The sequence below is a fragment of the Lissotriton vulgaris genome, chromosome 7 (genome assembly GCF_964263255.1).
Source record: "Lissotriton vulgaris chromosome 7, aLisVul1.2, whole genome shotgun sequence".
Lineage (NCBI taxonomy): Eukaryota > Metazoa > Chordata > Amphibia > Caudata > Salamandridae > Lissotriton > Lissotriton vulgaris.
Window position 1 is genome coordinate 1391150558 of NC_141695.1, and position 17500 is coordinate 1391168057.

Below are 17500 nucleotides of genomic sequence, written 5' to 3' on the forward strand. Positions count from 1 at the left end.
ACTTGCGCTCTACCTGTGGAACAACTGCTGGATGAGTCCTGCTGGAGAATATTGAACCTACAACAAGTCTGAGGTAAATAAGAATTCCACAGGAATATAATCAAACAGGGACCTACAACCCTTCCGAGCCAGATAGGAGTCGAACCTACAATCTTCTGATCCGTAGTCAGACGCGTTATCCATTGCGCCACTGGCCCTAGGTAGACTTACGCATCCTTTTGTCCTTAATTGGGCTAGAAAGTGTGTGTATGTGTGTGTGTGTGAAGGCACAAGGAAACCCATCTGACCTCCTGGAAGTCTGTTCTGTGAGGTTTTCCCAAGTTTTACAAAGGACTTTAGGAGAAGGAAGCACCTAAAAGCTAGGCGAAATGGTCCTAGATCCAAGGAAATCTTTTAGATCAGGCTCAGTTTCTTAAATAGTTTGCATTAACATAATCAGTTCCAGGTCTGTGTGGGGCTGAGCTTGAGAACTCCTTAGTAAGTAGGCGTTTAAAAGAATAAGGGGTTTAATATTACAACACAGGCGAACATTCAGACACATTATCATAAGCTCACCTTGTCCAGGGATCCAAGCATGCTGCCTTTCCACTCTCAGAGCCCTTCACCTAACCTACTGTGCAGCTGTTTCACCTTTAATATCACTGTTCCACAGGCAGCGTGACGTCACAATGCTCCTTGTCTGTAGCCCGAACCAGGAGCCTTTGCAAACCTGGTATAATCTACATACTTACGGTGTGTTTAGTCTTGGACCACAAATGCAGTGAAGAATAATGGATTGCTACTCTTCATACATTTTTGACCATTGGCTCAGATTTGAATGCGTACTGGCCATCTGAGCATCTCTGCCAGGCCACCCTATGTCTAGAGACTGTCGATTTAGAGAGTTTATAAACATTGTCAGTTCATCAATAAAGTGTGCTCGCTTCGGCAGCACATATACTAAAATTGGAACGATACAGAGAAGATTAGCATGGCCCCTGCGCAAGGATGACACGCAAATTCGTGAAGCGTTCCATATTTTTAACAGCTTTTAGGAGAGAAATCTTTTTTGTTTTCAAGACTAATTGAAAAAATAAAGCAGGTCCCAGTGCTGTCCCCGTGATATGTATTTTTCAATTAGTCTCTCCTCAACATTTTTAATGTATTTGCTTTGCAGTAAAGAAGGTGCGCTCTATGTTCAGCTGCATTTAGCAAGGAAGCCTGCAGGACTTCTGGGACTTTTCTTTCTCTTTTTTAGCCTCACTGTCATTATTCTTCACCACCCCCAAATCTATACTGCTGCAGTGTTGTGTTGCTTCGTGGGAAGCAGGACAAAGAGAAGGGCAGGGCCTATGCAAATGAAGGCCTCAGGGATGTCTGGGAGTGCCTTTTTAGCAGTATTGTTAAAGTCCACCTTGCAACCGGATTGGTCGGGTAAGCTGAAAAACACCATGCCAGATTGGGCACCAGGTCTCTAGGCGCTTGGAGGACATATTGGGTCTACATCCCTCAGTTTCTGAGGTCCAAGAAATGTTCACCCTCTACCCTAATAGAGAGGTCTTGGCCGATCGTGGCCGAGAGGGGAAGAAGGTAGCAGTGCAAGATGCTTATGGTCCTTCTCTAATAATGGACCAACTTTCTCTCTCTCCTTACCTGTGGTTCTGCCTGGCTACTGGGGCTACCAGTTGTAAGCCTGCAGCCCACAGGGAGTTGGTTTGTTCCTCTCACACATGTAAATGGGTAAGCATTCAAGTGCACACACCTGCCTACGTCCACAGACCCTCGCGCACACACACTTTTGTCAACAAGCTTTTTCGCAATTAAGAGTATCAGGGACCCATGTTGAAATACAAAAGCAGCACACCACATGACGGCCATCACATAGAGTCCAGCAGCAAATGGGAAACGTTTAACTAGCTGTGGTCCTATTACTTGCGCTCTACCGTGGAACAACTGCTGGATGAGTCCTGCTGGAGAATATTGAACCTACAACAAGTCTGAGGTAAATAAGAATTCCACAGGAATATAATCAAACAGGGACCTACAACCCTTCCGAGCCAGATAGGAGTCGAACCTACAATCTTCTGATCCGTAGTCAGACGCGTTATCCATTGCGCCACTGGCCCTATGTAGACTTATGCATCCTTTTGTCCTTAAGTGGGCTAGAAAGTGTGTGTGTGTGTGTGTGTGTGTGTGAAGGCACAAGGAAACCCATCTGACCTCCTGGAAGTCTGTTCTGTGAGGTTTTCCCAAGTTTTACGAAGGACTTTAGGAGAAGGAAGCACCTAAAAGCTAGGCGAAATGGTCCTAGATCCAAGGAAACCTTTTAGATCAGGCTCAGTTTCTTAAATAGTTTGCATTAACATAATCAGTTCCAGGTCTGTGTGGGGCTGAGCTTGAGAACTCCTTAGTAAGTAGGCGTTTACAACAATAAGGGGTTTAATATTACAACACAGGCGAACATTCAGACACATTATCATAAGCTCACCTTGTCCAGGGACCCAAGCATGCTGCCTTTCCACTCTCAGAGCCCTTCACCTAACCTACTGTGCAGCTGTTTCACCTTTAATATCACTGTTCCACAGGCAGCGTGACGTCACAATGCTCCTTGTCTGTAGCCCGAACCAGGAGCCTTTGCAAACCTGGTATAATCTACATACTTACGGTGTGTTTAGTCTTGGACCACAAATGCAGTGAAGAATAATGGATTGCTACTCTTCATACATTTTTGACCATTGGCTCAGATTTGAATGCGTACTGGCCATCTGAGCATCTCTGCCAGGCCACCCTATGTCTAGAGACTGTAGATTTAGAGAGTTTATAAACATTGTCAGTTCATCAATAAAGTGTGCTCGCTTCGGCAGCACATATACTAAAATTGGAACGATACAGAGAAGATTAGCATGGCCCCTGCGCAAGGATGACACGCAAATTCGTGAAGCGTTCCATATTTTTAACAGCTTTTAGGAGAGAAATCTTTTTTGTTTTCAAGACTAATTGAAAAAATAAAGCAGGTCCCAGTGCTGTCCCCGTGATATGTATTTTTCAATTAGTCTCTCCTCAACATTTTTAATGTATTTGCTTTGCAGTAAAGAAGGTGCGCTCTATGTTCAGCTGCATTTAGCAAGGAAGCCTGCAGGACTTCTGGGACTTTTCTTTCTCTTTTTTAGCCTCACTGTCATTATTCTTCACCACCCCCAAATCTATACTGCTGCAGTGTTGTGTTGCTTTGTGGGAAGCAGGACAAAGAGAAGGGCAGGGCCTATGCAAATGAAGGCCTCAGGGATGTCTGGGAGTGCCTTTTTAGCAGTATTGTTAAAGTCCACCTTGCAACCGGATTGGTCGGGTAAGCTGAAAAACACCATGCCAGATTGGGCACCAGGTCTCTAGGCGCTTGGAGGACATATTGGGTCTACATCCCTCAGTTTCTGAGGTCCAAGAAATGTTCACCCTCTACCCTAATAGAGAGGTCTTGGCCGATCGTGGCTGAGAGGGGAAGAAGGTAGCAGTGCAAGATGCTTATGGTCCTTCTCTAATAATAGACCAACTTTCTCTCTCTCCTTACCTGTGGTTCTGCCTGGCTACTGGGGCTACCAGTTGTAAGCCTGCAGCCCACAGGGAGTTGGTTTGTTCCTCTCACTCATGTAAATGGGTAAGCATTCAAGTGCACACACCTGCCTACTTCCACAGACCTTCGCGCACACACACTTTTGTCAACAAGCTTTTTCGCAATTAAGAGTATCAGGGACCCATGTTGAAATACAAAAGCAGCACACCACGTGACGGCCATCACATAGAGTCCAGCAACAAATGGGAAACGTTTAACTAGCAGTGGTCCTATTACTTGCGCTCTACCTGTGGAACAACTGCTGGATGAGTCCTGCTGGAGAATATTGAACCTACAACAAGTCTGAGGTAAATAAGAATTCCACAGGAATATAATCAAACAGGGACCTACAACCCTTCCGAGCCAGATAGGAGTCGAACCTACAATCTTCTGATCCGTAGTCAGACGCGTTATCCATTGCGCCACTGGCCCTATGTAGACTTACGCATCCTTTTGTCCTTAAGTGGGCTAGAAAGTGTGTGTGTGTGTGTGTGTGTGAAGGCACAAGGAAACCCATCTGACCTCCTGGAAGTCTGTTCTGTGAGGTTTTCCCAAGTTTTACAAAGGACTTTAGGAGAAGGAAGCACCTAAAAGCTAGGCGAAATGGTCCTAGATCCAAGGAAATCTTTTAGATCAGGCTCAGTTTCTTAAATAGTTTGCATTAACATAATCAGTTCCAGGTCTGTGTGGGGCTGAGCTTGAGAACTCCTTAGTAAGTAGGCATTTACAACAATAAGGGGTTTAATATTACAACACAGGCGAACATTCAGACACATTATCATAAGCTCACCTTGTCCAGGGACCCAAGCATGCTGCCTTTCCACTCTCAGAGCCCTTCACCTAACCTACTGTGCAGCTGTTTCACCTTTAATATCACTGTTCCACAGGCAGCGTGACGTCACAATGCTCCTTGTCTGTAGCCCGAACCAGGAGCCTTTGCAAACCTGGTATAATCTACATACTTACGGTGTGTTTAATCTTGGACCACAAATACAGTGAAGAATAATGGATTGCTACTCTTCATACATTTTTGACCATTGGCTCAGATTTGAATGCGTACTGGCCATCTGAGCATCTCTGCCAGGCCACCCTATGTCTAGAGACTGTAGATTTAGAGAGTTTATAAACATTGTCAGTTCATCAATAAAGTGTGCTCGCTTCGGCAGCACATATACTAAAATTGGAACGATACAGAGAAGATTAGCATGGCCCCTGCGCAAGGATGACACGCAAATTCGTGAAGCGTTCCATATTTTTAACAGCTTTTAGGAGAGAAATCTTTTTTGTTTTCAAGACTAATTGAAAAAATAAAGCAGGTCCCAGTGCTGTCCCCGTAATATGTATTTTTCAATTAGTCTCTCCTCAACATTTTTAATGTATTTGCTTTGCAGTAAAGAAGGTGCGCTCTATGTTCAGCTGCATTTAGCAAGGAAGCCTGCAGGACTTCTGGGACTTTTCTTTCTCTTTTTTAGCCTCACTGTCATTATTCTTCACCACCCCCAAATCTATACTGCTGCAGTATTGTGTTGCTTTGTGGGAAGCAGGACAAAGAGAAGGGCAGGGCCTATGCAAATGAAGGCCTCAGGGATGTCTGGGAGTGCCTTTTTAGCAGTATTGTTAAAGTCCACCTTGCAACCGGATTGGTCGGGTAAGCTGAAAAACACCATGCCAGATTGGGCACCAGGTCTCTAGGCGCTTGGAGGACATATTGGGTCTACATCCCTCAGTTTCTGAGGTCCAAGAAATGTTCACCCTCTACCCTAATAGAGAGGTCTTGGCCGATCGTGGCCGAGAGGGGAAGAAGGTAGCAGTGCAAGATGCTTATGGTCCTTCTCTACTAATAGACCAACTTTCTCTCTCTCCTTACCTGTGGTTCTGCCTGGCTACTGGGGCTACCAGTTGTAAGCCTGCAGCCCACAGGGAGTTGGTTTGTTCCTCTCACTCATATAAATGGGTAAGCATTCAAGTGCACACACCTGCCTACGTCCACAGACCTTCGCGCACACACACTTTTGTCAACAAGCTTTTTCGCAATTAAGAGTATCAGGGACCCATGTTGAAATACAAAAGCAGCACACCACGTGACGGCCATCACATAGAGTCTAGCAGCAAATGGGAAACGTTTAACTAGCCTTGGTCCTATTACTTGCGCTCTACCTGTGGAACAACTGCTGGATGAGTCCTGCTGGAGAATATTGAACCTACAACAAGTCTGAGGTAAATAAGAATTCCACAGGAATATAATCAAACAGGGACCTACAACCCTTCCGAGCCAGATAGGAGTCGAACCTACAATCTTCTGATCCGTAGTCAGACGCGTTATCCATTGCGCCACTGGCCCTATGTAGACTTACGCATCCTTTTGTCCTTAAGTGGGCTAGAAAGTGTGTGTGTGTGTGTGAAGGCACAAGGAAACCCATCTGACCTCCTGGAAGTCTGTTCTGTGAGGTTTTCCCAAGTTTTACAAAGGACTTTAGGAGAAGGAAGCACCTAAAAGCTAGGCGAAATGGTCCTAGATCCAAGGAAATCTTTTAGATCAGGCTCAGTTTCTTAAATAGTTTGCATTAACATAATCAGTTCCAGGTCTGTGTGGGGCTGAGCTTGAGAACTCCTTAGTAAGTAGGCGTTTACAACAATAAGGGGTTTAATATTACAACACAGGCGAACATTCAGACACATTATCATAAGCTCACCTTGTCCAGGGACCCAAGCATGCTGCCTTTCCACTCTCAGAGCCCTTTACCTAACCTACTGTGCAGCTGTTTCACCTTTAATATCACTGTTCCACAGGCAGCGTGACGTCACAATGCTCCTTGTCTGTAGCCCGAACCAGGAGCCTTTGCAAACCTGGTATAATCTACATACTTACGGTGTGTTTAGTCTTGCCCACAAATGCAGTGAAGAATAATGGATTGCTACTCTTCATACATTTTTGACCATTGGCTCAGATTTGAATGCGTACTGGCCATCTGAGCATCTCTGCCAGGCCACCCTATGTCTAGAGACTGTAGATTTAGAGAGTTTATAAACATTGTCAGTTGATCAATAAAGTGTGCTCGCTTCGGCAGCACATATACTAAAATTGGAACGATACAGAGAAGATTAGCATGGCCCCTGCGCAAGGATGACACGCAAATTCGTGAAGCGTTCCATATTTTTAACAGCTTTTAGGAGAGAAATCTTTTTTGTTTTCAAGACTAATTGAAAAAATAAAGCAGGTCCCAGTGCTGTCCCCGTGATATGTATTTTTCAATTAGTCTCTCCTCAACATTTTTAATGTATTTGCTTTGCAGTAAAGAAGGTGCGCTCTATGTTCAGCTGCATTTAGCAAGGAAGCCTGCAGGACTTCTGGGACTTTTCTTTCTCTTTTTTTGCCTCACTGTCATTATTCTTCACCACCCCCAAATCTATACTGCTGCAGTGTTGTGTTGCTTCGTGGGAAGCAGGACAAAGAGAAGGGCAGGGCCTATGCAAATGAAGGCCTCAGGGATGTCTGGGAGTGCCTTTTTAGCAGTATTGTTAAAGTCCACCTTGCAACCGGATTGGTCGGGTAAGCTGAAAAACACCATGCCAGATTGGGCACCAGGTCTCTAGGCGCTTGGAGGACATATTGGGTCTACATCCCTCAGTTTCTGAGGTCCAAGAAATGTTCACCCTCTACCCTAATAGAGAGGTCTTGGCCGATCGTGGCTGAGAGGGGAAGAAGGTAGCAGTGCAAGATGCTTATGGGCCTTCTCTAATAATGGACCAACTTTCTCTCTCTCTCCTTACCTGTGGTTCTGCCTGGCTACTGGGGCTACCAGTTGTAAGCCTGCAGCCCACAGGGAGTTGGTTTGTTCCTCTCACACATGTAAATGGGTAAGCATTCAAGTGCACACACCTGCCTACGTCCACAGACCCTCGCGCACACACACTTTTGTCAACAAGCTTTTTCGCAATTAAGAGTATCAGGGACCCATGTTGAAATACAAAAGCAGCACACCACGTGACGGCCATCACATAGAGTCCAGCAGCAAATGGGAAACGTTTAACTAGCTGTGGTCCTATTACTTGCGCTCTACCTGTGGAACAACTGCTGGATGAGTCCTGCTGGAGAATATTGAACCTACAACAAGTCTGAGGTAAATAAGAATTCCACAGGAATATAATCAAACAGGGACCTACAACCCTTCCGAGCCAGATAGGAGTCGAACCTACAATCTTCTGATCCGTAGTCAGACGCGTTATCCATTGCGCCACTGGCCCTATGTAGACTTACGCATCCTTTTGTCCTTAAGTGGGCTAGAAAGTGTGTGTGTGTGTGTGTGTGTGAAGGCACAAGGAAACCCATCTGACCTCCTGGAAGTCTGTTCTGTGAGGTTTTCCCAAGTTTTACAAAGGACTTTAGGAGAAGGAAGCACCTAAAAGCTAGGCGAAATGGTCCTAGATCCAAGGAAATCTTTTAGATCAGGCTCAGTTTCTTAAATAGTTTGCATTAACATAATCAGTTCCAGGTCTGTGTGGGGCTGAGCTTGAGAACTCCTTAGTAAGTAGGCATTTAAAAGAATAAGGGGTTTAATATTACAACACAGGCGAACATTCAGACACATTATCATAAGCTCACCTTGTCCAGGGATCCAAGCATGCTGCCTTTCCACTCTCAGAGCCCTTCACCTAACCTACTGTGCAGCTGTTTCACCTTTAATATCACTGTTCCACAGGCAGCGTGACGTCACAATGCTCCTTGTCTGTAGCCCGAACCAGGAGCCTTTGCAAACCTGGCATAATCTACATACTTACGGTGTGTTTAGTCTTGGACCACAAATGCAGTGAAGAATAATGGATTGCTACTCTTCATACATTTTTGACCATTGGCTCAGATTTGAATGCGTATTGGCCATCTGAGCATCTCTGCCAGGCCACCCTATGTCTAGAGACTGTAGATTTAGAGAGTTTATAAACATTGTCAGTTCATCAATAAAGTGTGCTCGCTTCGGCAGCACATATACTAAAATTGGAACGATACAGAGAAGATTAGCATGGCCCCTGCGCAAGGATGACACGCAAATTCGTGAAGCGTTCCATATTTTTAACAGCTTTTAGGAGAGAAATCTTTTTTGTTTTCAAGACTAATTGAAAAAATAAAGCAGGTCCCAGTGCTGTCCCCGTAATATGTATTTTTCAATTAGTCTCTCCTCAACATTTTTAATGTATTTGCTTTGCAGTAAAGAAGGTGCGCTCTATGTTCAGCTGCATTTAGCAAGGAAGCCTGCAGGACTTCTGGGACTTTTCTTTCTCTTTTTTAGCCTCACTGTCATTATTCTTCACCACCCCCAAATCTATACTGCTGCAGTGTTGTGTTGCTTTGTGGGAAGCAGGACAAAGAGAAGGGCAGGGCCTATGCAAATGAAGGCCTCAGGGATGTCTGGGAGTGCCTTTTTAGCAGTATTGTTAAAGTCCACCTTGCAACCGGATTGGTCGGGTAAGCTGAAAAACACCATGCCAGATTGGGCACCAGGTCTCTAGGCGCTTGGAGGACATATTGGGTCTACATCCCTCAGTTTCTGAGGTCCAAGAAATGTTCACCCTCTACCCTAATAGAGAGGTCTTGGCCGATCGTGGCCGAGAGGGGAAGAAGGTAGCAGTGCAAGATGCTTATGGTCCTTCTCTAATAATAGACCAACTTTCTCTCTCTCCTTACCTGTGATTCTGCCTGGCTACTGGGGCTACCAGTTGTAAGCCTGCAGCCCACAGGGAGTTGGTTTGTTCCTCTCACTCATGTAAATGGGTAAGCATTCAAGTGCACACGCCTGCCTACGTCCACAGACCTTCGCGCACACACACTTTTGTCAACAAGCTTTTTCGCAATTAAGAGTATCAGGGACCCATGTTGAAATACAAAAGCAGCACACCACGTGACGGCCATCACATAGAGTCCAGCAGCAAATGGGAAACGTTTAACTAGCCGTGGTCCTATTACTTGCGCTCTACCTGTGGAACAACTGCTGGATGAGTCCTGCTGGAGAATATTGAACCTACAACAAGTCTGAGGTAAATAAGAATTCCACAGGAATATAATCAAACAGGGACCTATAACCCTTCCGAGCCAGATAGGAGTCGAACCTACAATCTTCTGATCCGTAGTCAGATGCGTTATCCATTGCGCCACTGGCCCTATGTAGACTTACGCATCCTTTTGTCCTTAAGTGGGCTAGAAAGTGTGTGTGTGTGTGTGTGTGTGAAGGCACAAGGAAACCCATCTGACCTCCTGGAAGTCTGTTCTGTGAGGTTTTCCCAAGTTTTACAAAGGACTTTAGGAGAAGGAAGCACCTAAAAGCTAGGCGAAATGGTCCTAGATCCAAGGAAATCTTTTAGATCAGGCTCAGTTTCTTAAATAGTTTGCATTAACATAATCAGTTCCAGGTCTGTGTGGGGCTGAGCTTGAGAACTCCTTAGTAAGTAGGCGTTTACAACAATAAGGGGTTTAATATTACAACACAGGCGAACATTCAGACAAATTATCATAAGCTCACCTTGTTCAGGGACCCAAGCATGCTGCCTTTCCACTCTCAGAGCCCTTCACCTAACCTACTGTGCAGCTGTTTCACCTTTAATATCACTGTTCCACAGGCAGCGTGACGTCACAATGCTCCTTGTCTGTAGCCCGAACCAGGAGCCTTTGCAAACCTGGTATAATCTACATACTTACGGTGTGTTTAGTCTTGGACCACAAATGCAGTGAAGAATAATGGATTGCTACTCTTCATACATTTTTGACCATTGGCTCAGATTTGAATGCGTACTGGCCATCTGAGCATCTCTGCCAGGCCACCCTATGTCTAGAGACTGTAGATTTAGAGAGTTTATAAACATTGTCAGTTCATCAATAAAGTGTGCTCGCTTCGGCAGCACATATACTAAAATTGGAACGATACAGAGAAGATTAGCATGGCCCCTGCGCAAGGATGACACGCAAATTCGTGAAGCGTTCCATATTTTTAACAGCTTTTAGGAGAGAAATCTTTTTTGTTTTCAAGACTAATTGAAAAAATAAAGCAGGTCCCAGTGCTGTCCCCGTGATATGTATTTTTCAATTAGTCTCTCCTCAACATTTTTAATGTATTTGCTTTGCAGTAAAGAAGGTGCGCTCTATGTTCAGCTGCATTTAGCAAGGAAGCCTGCAGGACTTCTGGGACTTTTCTTCCTCTTTTTTAGCCTCACTGTCATTATTCTTCACCACCCCCAAATCTATACTGCTGCAGTGTTGTGTTGCTTCGTGGGAAGCAGGACAAAGAGAAGGGCAGGGCCTATGCAAATGAAGGCCTCAGGGATGTCTGGGAGTGCCTTTTTAGCAGTATTGTTAAAGTCCACCTTGCAACCGGATTGGTAGGGTAAGCTGAAAAACACCATGCCAGATTGGGCACCAGGTCTCTAGGCGCTTGGAGGACATATTGGGTCTACATCCCTCAGTTTCTGAGGTCCAAGAAATGTTCACCCTCTACCCTAATAGAGAGGTCTTGGCCGATCGTGGCTGAGAGGGGAAGAAGGTAGCAGTGCAAGATGCTTATGGGCCTTCTCTAATAATGGACCAACTTTCTCTCTCTCTCCTTACCTGTGGTTCTGCCTGGCTACTGGGGCTACCAGTTGTAAGCCTGCAGCCCACAGGGAGTTGGTTTGTTCCTCTCACACATGTAAATGGGTAAGCATTCAAGTGCACACACCTGCCTACGTCCACAGACCCTTGCGCACACACACTTTTGTCAACAAGCTTTTTCGCAATTAAGAGTATCAGGGACCCATGTTGAAATACAAAAGCAGCACACCACGTGACGGCCATCACATAGAGTCCAGCAGCAAATGGAAAACGTTTAACTAGCCGTGGTCCTATTACTTGCGCTCTACCTGTGGAACAACTGCTGGATGAGTCCTGCTGGAGAATATTGAACCTACAACAAGTCTGAGGTAAATAAGAATTCCACAGGAATATAATCAAACAGGGACCTACAACCCTTCCGAGCCAGATAGGAGTCGAACCTACAATCTTCTGATCCGTAGTCAGACGCGTTATCCATTGCGCCACTGGCCCTATGTAGACTTACGCATCCTTTTGTCCTTAAGTGGGCTAGAAAGTGTGTGTGTGTGTGTGTGTGTGAAGGCACAAGGAAACCCATCTGACCTCCTGGAAGTCTGTTCTGTGAGGTTTTCCCAAGTTTTACAAAGGACTTTAGGAGAAGGAAGCACCTAAAAGCTAGGCGAAATGGTCCTAGATCCAAGGAAATCTTTTAGATCAGGCTCAGTTTCTAAAATAGTTTGCATTAACATAATCAGTTCCAGGTCTGTGTGGGGCTGAGCTTGAGAACTCCTTAGTAAGTATGCGTTTAAAAGAATAAGGGGTTTAATATTACAACACAGGCGAACATTCAGACACATTATCATAAGCTCACCTTGTCCAGGGATCCAAGCATGCTGCCTTTCCACTCTCAGAGCCCTTCACCTAACCTACTGTGCAGCTGTTTCACCTTTAATATCACTGTTCCACAGGCAGCGTGACGTCACAATGCTCCTTGTCTGTAGCCCGAACCAGGAGCCTTTGCAAACCTGGTATAATCTACATACTTACGGTGTGTTTAGTCTTGGACCACAAATGCAGTGAAGAATAATGGATTTCTACTCTTCATACATTTTTGACCATTGGCTCAGATTTGAATGCGTACTGGCCATCTGAGCATCTCTGCCAGGCCACCCTATGTCTAGAGACTGTAGATTTAGAGAGTTTATAAACATTGTCAGTTCATCAATAAAGTGTGCTCGCTTCGGCAGCACATATACTAAAATTGGAACGATACAGAGAAGATTAGCATGGCCCCTGCGCAAGGATGACACGCAAATTTGTGAAGCGTTCCATATTTTTAACAGCTTTTAGGAGAGAAATCTTTTTTGTTTTCAAGACTAATTGAAAAAATAAAGCAGGTCCCAGTGCTGTCCCCGTGATATGTATTTTTCAATTAGTCTCTCCTCAACATTTTTAATGTATTTGCTTTGCAGTAAAGAAGGTGCGCTCTATGTTCAGCTGCATTTAGCAAGGAAGCCTGCAGGACTTCTGGGACTTTTCTTTCTCTTTTTTAGCCTCACTGTCATTATTCTTCACCACCCCCAAATCTATACTGCTGCAGTGTTGTGTTGCTTCGTGGGAAGCAGGACAAAGAGAAGGGCAGGGCCTATGCAAATGAAGGCCTCAGGGATGTCTGGGAGTGCCTTTTTAGCAGTATTGTTAAAGTCCACCTTGCAACCGGATTGGTAGGGTAAGCTGAAAAACACCATGCCAGATTGGGCACCAGGTCTCTAGGCGCTTGGAGGACATATTGGGTCTACATCCCTCAGTTTCTGAGGTCCAAGAAATGTTCACCCTCTACCCTAATAGAGAGGTCTTGGCCGATCGTGGCTGAGAGGGGAAGAAGGTAGCAGTGCAAGATGCTTATGGGCCTTCTCTAATAATGGACCAACTTTCTCTCTCTCCCCTTACCTGTGGTTCTGCCTGGCTACTGGGGCTACCAGTTGTAAGCCTGCAGCCCACAGGGAGTTGGTTTGTTCCTGTCACACATCTAAATGGGTAAGCATTCAAGTGCACACACCTGCCTACGTCCACAGACCCTCGCGCACACACACTTTTGTCAACAAGCTTTTTCGCAATTAAGAGTATCAGGGACCCATGTTGAAATACAAAAGCAGCACACCACGTGACGGCCATCACATAGAGTCCAGCAGCAAATGGGAAACGTTTAACTAGCCGTGGTCCTATTACTTGCGCTCTACCTGTGGAACAACTGCTGGATGAGTCGTGCTGGAGAATATTGAACCTACAACAAGTCTGAGGTAAATAAGAATTCCACAGGAATATAATCAAACAGGGACCTACAACCCTTCCGAGCCAGATAGGAGTCGAACCTACAATCTTCTGATCCGTAGTCAGACGCGTTATCCATTGCGCCACTGGCCCTATGTAGACTTACGCATCCTTTTGTCCTTAAGTGGGCTAGAAAGTGTGTGTGTGTGTGTGTGTGAAGGCACAAGGAAACCCATCTGACCTCCTGGAAGTCTGTTCTGTGAGGTTTTCCCAAGTTTTACAAAGGACTTTAGGAGAAGGAAGCACCTAAAAGCTAGGCGAAATGGTCCTAGATCCAAGGAAATCTTTTAGATCAGGCTCAGTTTCTTAAATAGTTTGCATTAACATAATCAGTTCCAGGTCTGTGTGGGGCTGAGCTTGAGAACTCCTTAGTAAGTAGGCATTTACAACAATAAGGGGTTTAATATTACAACACAGGCGAACATTCAGACACATTATCATAAGCTCACCTTGTCCAGGGACCCAAGCATGCTGCCTTTCCACTCTCAGAGCCCTTCACCTAACCTACTGTGCAGCTGTTTCACCTTTAATATCACTGTTCCACAGGCAGCGTGACGTCACAATGCTCCTTGTCTGTAGCCCGAACCAGGAGCCTTTGCAAACCTGGTATAATCTACATACTTACGGTGTGTTTAATCTTGGACCACAAATACAGTGAAGAATAATGGATTGCTACTCTTCATACATTTTTGACCATTGGCTCAGATTTGAATGCGTACTGGCCATCTGAGCATCTCTGCCAGGCCACCCTATGTCTAGAGACTGTAGATTTAGAGAGTTTATAAACATTGTCAGTTCATCAATAAAGTGTGCTCGCTTCGGCAGCACATATACTAAAATTGGAACGATACAGAGAAGATTAGCATGGCCCCTGCGCAAGGATGACACGCAAATTCGTGAAGCGTTCCATATTTTTAACAGCTTTTAGGAGAGAAATCTTTTTTGTTTTCAAGACTAATTGAAAAAATAAAGCAGGTCCCAGTGCTGTCCCCGTAATATGTATTTTTCAATTAGTCTCTCCTCAACATTTTTAATGTATTTGCTTTGCAGTAAAGAAGGTGCGCTCTATGTTCAGCTGCATTTAGCAAGGAAGCCTGCAGGACTTCTGGGACTTTTCTTTCTCTTTTTTAGCCTCACTGTCATTATTCTTCACCACCCCCAAATCTATACTGCTGCAGTGTTGTGTTGCTTTGTGGGAAGCAGGACAAAGAGAATGGCAGGGCCTATGCAAATGAAGGCCTCAGGGATGTCTGGGAGTGCCTTTTTAGCAGTATTGTTAAAGTCCACCTTGCATCCGGATTGGTCGGGTAAGCTGAAAAACACCATGCCAGATTGGGCACCAGGTCTCTAGGCGCTTGGAGGACATATTGGGTCTACATCCCTCAGTTTCTGAGGTCCAAGAAATGTTCACCCTCTACCCTAATAGAGAGGTCTTGGCCGATCGTGGCCGAGAGGGGAAGAAGGTAGCAGTGCAAGATGCTTATGGTCCTTCTCTACTAATAGACCAACTTTCTCTCTCTCCTTACCTGTGGTTCTGCCTGGCTACTGGGGCTACCAGTTGTAAGCCTGCAGCCCACAGGGAGTTGGTTTGTTCCTCTCACTCATATAAATGGGTAAGCATTCAAGTGCACACACCTGCCTACGTCCACAGACCTTCGCGCACACACACTTTTGTCAACAAGCTTTTTCGCAATTAAGAGTATCAGGGACCCATGTTGAAATACAAAAGCAGCACACCACGTGACGGCCATCACATAGAGTCTAGCAGCAAATGGGAAACGTTTAACTAGCCGTGGTCCTATTACTTGCGCTCTACCTGTGGAACAACTGCTGGATGAGTCCTGCTGGAGAATATTGAACCTACAACAAGTCTGAGGTAAATAAGAATTCCACAGGAATATAATCAAACAGGGACCTACAACCCTTCCGAGCCAGATAAGAGTCGAACCTACAATCTTCTGATCCGTAGTCAGACGCGTTATCCATTGCGCCACTGGCCCTATGTAGACTTACGCATCCTTTTGTCCTTAAGTGGGCTAGAAAGTGTGTGTGTGTGTGTGAAGGCACAAGGAAACCCATCTGACCTCCTGGAAGTCTGTTCTGTGAGGTTTTCCCAAGTTTTACAAAGGACTTTAGGAGAAGGAAGCACCTAAAAGCTAGGCGAAATGGTCCTAGATCCAAGGAAATCTTTTAGATCAGGCTCAGTTTCTTAAATAGTTTGCATTAACATAATCAGTTCCAGGTCTGTGTGGGGCTGAGCTTGAGAACTCCTTAGTAAGTAGGCGTTTACAACAATAAGGGGTTTAATATTACAACACAGGCGAACATTCAGACACATTATCATAAGCTCACCTTGTCCAGGGACCCAAGCATGCTGCCTTTCCACTCTCAGAGCCCTTCACCTAACCTACTGTGCAGCTGTTTCACCTTTAATATCACTGTTCCACAGGCAGCGTGACGTCACAATGCTCCTTGTCTGTAGCCCGAACCAGGAGCCTTTGCAAACCTGGTATAATCTACATACTTACGGTGTGTTTAGTCTTGCCCACAAATGCAGTGAAGAATAATGGATTGCTACTCTTCATACATTTTTGACCATTGGCTCAGATTTGAATGCGTACTGCCCATCTGAGCATCTCTGCCAGGCCACCCTATGTCTAGAGACTGTAGATTTAGAGAGTTTATAAACATTGTCAGTTCATCAATAAAGTGTGCTCGCTTCGGCAGCACATATACTAAAATTGGAACGATACAGAGAAGATTAGCATGGCCCCTGCGCAAGGATGACACGCAAATTCGTGAAGCGATCCATATTTTTAACAGCTTTTAGGAGAGAAATCTTTTTTGTTTTCAAGACTAATTGAAAAAATAAAGCAGGTCCCAGTGCTGTCCCCGTGATATGTATTTTTCAATTAGTCTCTCCTCAACATTTTTAATGTATTTGCTTTGCAGTAAAGAAGGTGCGCTCTATGTTCAGCTGCATTTAGCAAGGAAGCCTGCAGGACTTCTGGGACTTTTCTTTCTCTTTTTTAGCCTCACTGTCATTATTCTTCACCACCCCCAAATCTATACTGCTGCAGTGTTGTGTTGCTTCGTGGGAAGCAGGACAAAGAGAAGGGCAGGGCCTATGCAAATGAAGGCCTCAGGGATGTCTGGGAGTGCCTTTTTAGCAGTATTGTTAAAGTCCACCTTGCAACCGGATTGGTCGGGTAAGCTGAAAAACACCATGCCAGATTGGGCACCAGGTCTCTAGGCGCTTGGAGGACATATTGGGTCTACATCCCTCAGTTTCTGAGGTCCAAGAAATGTTCACCCTCTACCCTAATAGAGAGGTCTTGGCCGATCGTGGCTGAGAGGGGAAGAAGGTAGCAGTGCAAGATGCTTATGGGCCTTCTCTAATAATGGACCAACTCTCTCTCTCCTTACCTGTGGTTCTGCCTGGCTACTGGGGCTACCAGTTGTAAGCCTGCAGCCCACAGGGAGTTGGTTTGTTCCTCTCACACATGTAAATGGGTAAGCATTCAAGTGCACACACCTGCCTACGTCCACAGACCCTCGCGCACACACACTTTTGTCAACAAGCTTTTTCGCAATTAAGAGTATCAGGGACCCATGTTGAAATACAAAAGCAGCACACCACGTGACGGCCATCACATAGAGTCCAGCAGCAAATGGGAAACGTTTAACTAGCTGTGGTCCTATTACTTGCGCTCTACCTGTGGAACAACTGCTGGATGAGTCCTGCTGGAGAATATTGAACCTACAACAAGTCTGAGGTAAATAAGAATTCCACAGGAATATAATCAAACAGGGACCTACAACCCTTCCGAGCCAGATAGGAGTCGAACCTACAATCTTCTGATCCGTAGTCAGACGCGTTATCCATTGCGCCACTGGCCCTATGTAGACTTACGCATCCTTTTGTCCTTAAGTGGGCTAGAAAGTGTGTGTGTGTGTGTGTGTGTGTGTGAAGGCACAAGGAAACCCATCTGACCTCCTGGAAGTCTGTTCTGTGAGGTTTTCCCAAGTTT

The 17500-nt window shown here is 45.3% G+C and overlaps 17 non-coding genes across 17 annotated transcripts; 9 read left to right on the top strand and 8 right to left on the bottom strand.

Annotated features, from left to right (window-relative positions):
• Positions 1–124: 124 nt before the first annotated feature.
• On the bottom strand, positions 125–197 carry TRNAR-ACG (transfer RNA arginine (anticodon ACG)). Its single transcript has one exon. It is a non-coding gene; the product is annotated as a tRNA-Arg (tRNA).
• Positions 198–915: 718 nt separating this feature from the next.
• Positions 916–1022, top strand: LOC147705506 (U6 spliceosomal RNA). Its single transcript, XR_015298125.1, has one exon. It is a non-coding gene; the product is annotated as a U6 spliceosomal RNA (small nuclear RNA).
• A 1010-nt stretch (positions 1023–2032) lies between these two features.
• TRNAR-ACG (transfer RNA arginine (anticodon ACG)) lies at positions 2033–2105 on the bottom strand. The gene has a single exon. It is a non-coding gene; the product is annotated as a tRNA-Arg (tRNA).
• A 722-nt stretch (positions 2106–2827) lies between these two features.
• On the top strand, positions 2828–2934 carry LOC147705508 (U6 spliceosomal RNA). The gene has a single exon (XR_015298126.1). It is a non-coding gene; the product is annotated as a U6 spliceosomal RNA (small nuclear RNA).
• Positions 2935–3945: 1011 nt separating this feature from the next.
• TRNAR-ACG (transfer RNA arginine (anticodon ACG)) lies at positions 3946–4018 on the bottom strand. The gene has a single exon. It is a non-coding gene; the product is annotated as a tRNA-Arg (tRNA).
• A 718-nt stretch (positions 4019–4736) lies between these two features.
• LOC147705510 (U6 spliceosomal RNA) lies at positions 4737–4843 on the top strand. Its single transcript, XR_015298127.1, has one exon. It is a non-coding gene; the product is annotated as a U6 spliceosomal RNA (small nuclear RNA).
• A 1011-nt stretch (positions 4844–5854) lies between these two features.
• Positions 5855–5927, bottom strand: TRNAR-ACG (transfer RNA arginine (anticodon ACG)). The gene has a single exon. It is a non-coding gene; the product is annotated as a tRNA-Arg (tRNA).
• Positions 5928–6638: 711 nt separating this feature from the next.
• On the top strand, positions 6639–6745 carry LOC147705512 (U6 spliceosomal RNA). The gene has a single exon (XR_015298128.1). It is a non-coding gene; the product is annotated as a U6 spliceosomal RNA (small nuclear RNA).
• A 1013-nt stretch (positions 6746–7758) lies between these two features.
• TRNAR-ACG (transfer RNA arginine (anticodon ACG)) lies at positions 7759–7831 on the bottom strand. Its single transcript has one exon. It is a non-coding gene; the product is annotated as a tRNA-Arg (tRNA).
• A 718-nt stretch (positions 7832–8549) lies between these two features.
• Positions 8550–8656, top strand: LOC147705514 (U6 spliceosomal RNA). The gene has a single exon (XR_015298129.1). It is a non-coding gene; the product is annotated as a U6 spliceosomal RNA (small nuclear RNA).
• Positions 8657–10458: 1802 nt separating this feature from the next.
• On the top strand, positions 10459–10565 carry LOC147705515 (U6 spliceosomal RNA). The gene has a single exon (XR_015298130.1). It is a non-coding gene; the product is annotated as a U6 spliceosomal RNA (small nuclear RNA).
• A 1013-nt stretch (positions 10566–11578) lies between these two features.
• On the bottom strand, positions 11579–11651 carry TRNAR-ACG (transfer RNA arginine (anticodon ACG)). The gene has a single exon. It is a non-coding gene; the product is annotated as a tRNA-Arg (tRNA).
• Positions 11652–12369: 718 nt separating this feature from the next.
• Positions 12370–12476, top strand: LOC147705517 (U6 spliceosomal RNA). The gene has a single exon (XR_015298268.1). It is a non-coding gene; the product is annotated as a U6 spliceosomal RNA (small nuclear RNA).
• A 1013-nt stretch (positions 12477–13489) lies between these two features.
• On the bottom strand, positions 13490–13562 carry TRNAR-ACG (transfer RNA arginine (anticodon ACG)). The gene has a single exon. It is a non-coding gene; the product is annotated as a tRNA-Arg (tRNA).
• Positions 13563–14278: 716 nt separating this feature from the next.
• On the top strand, positions 14279–14385 carry LOC147705519 (U6 spliceosomal RNA). Its single transcript, XR_015298131.1, has one exon. It is a non-coding gene; the product is annotated as a U6 spliceosomal RNA (small nuclear RNA).
• A 1795-nt stretch (positions 14386–16180) lies between these two features.
• Positions 16181–16287, top strand: LOC147705520 (U6 spliceosomal RNA). Its single transcript, XR_015298303.1, has one exon. It is a non-coding gene; the product is annotated as a U6 spliceosomal RNA (small nuclear RNA).
• A 1009-nt stretch (positions 16288–17296) lies between these two features.
• On the bottom strand, positions 17297–17369 carry TRNAR-ACG (transfer RNA arginine (anticodon ACG)). The gene has a single exon. It is a non-coding gene; the product is annotated as a tRNA-Arg (tRNA).
• Positions 17370–17500: the final 131 nt, after the last annotated feature.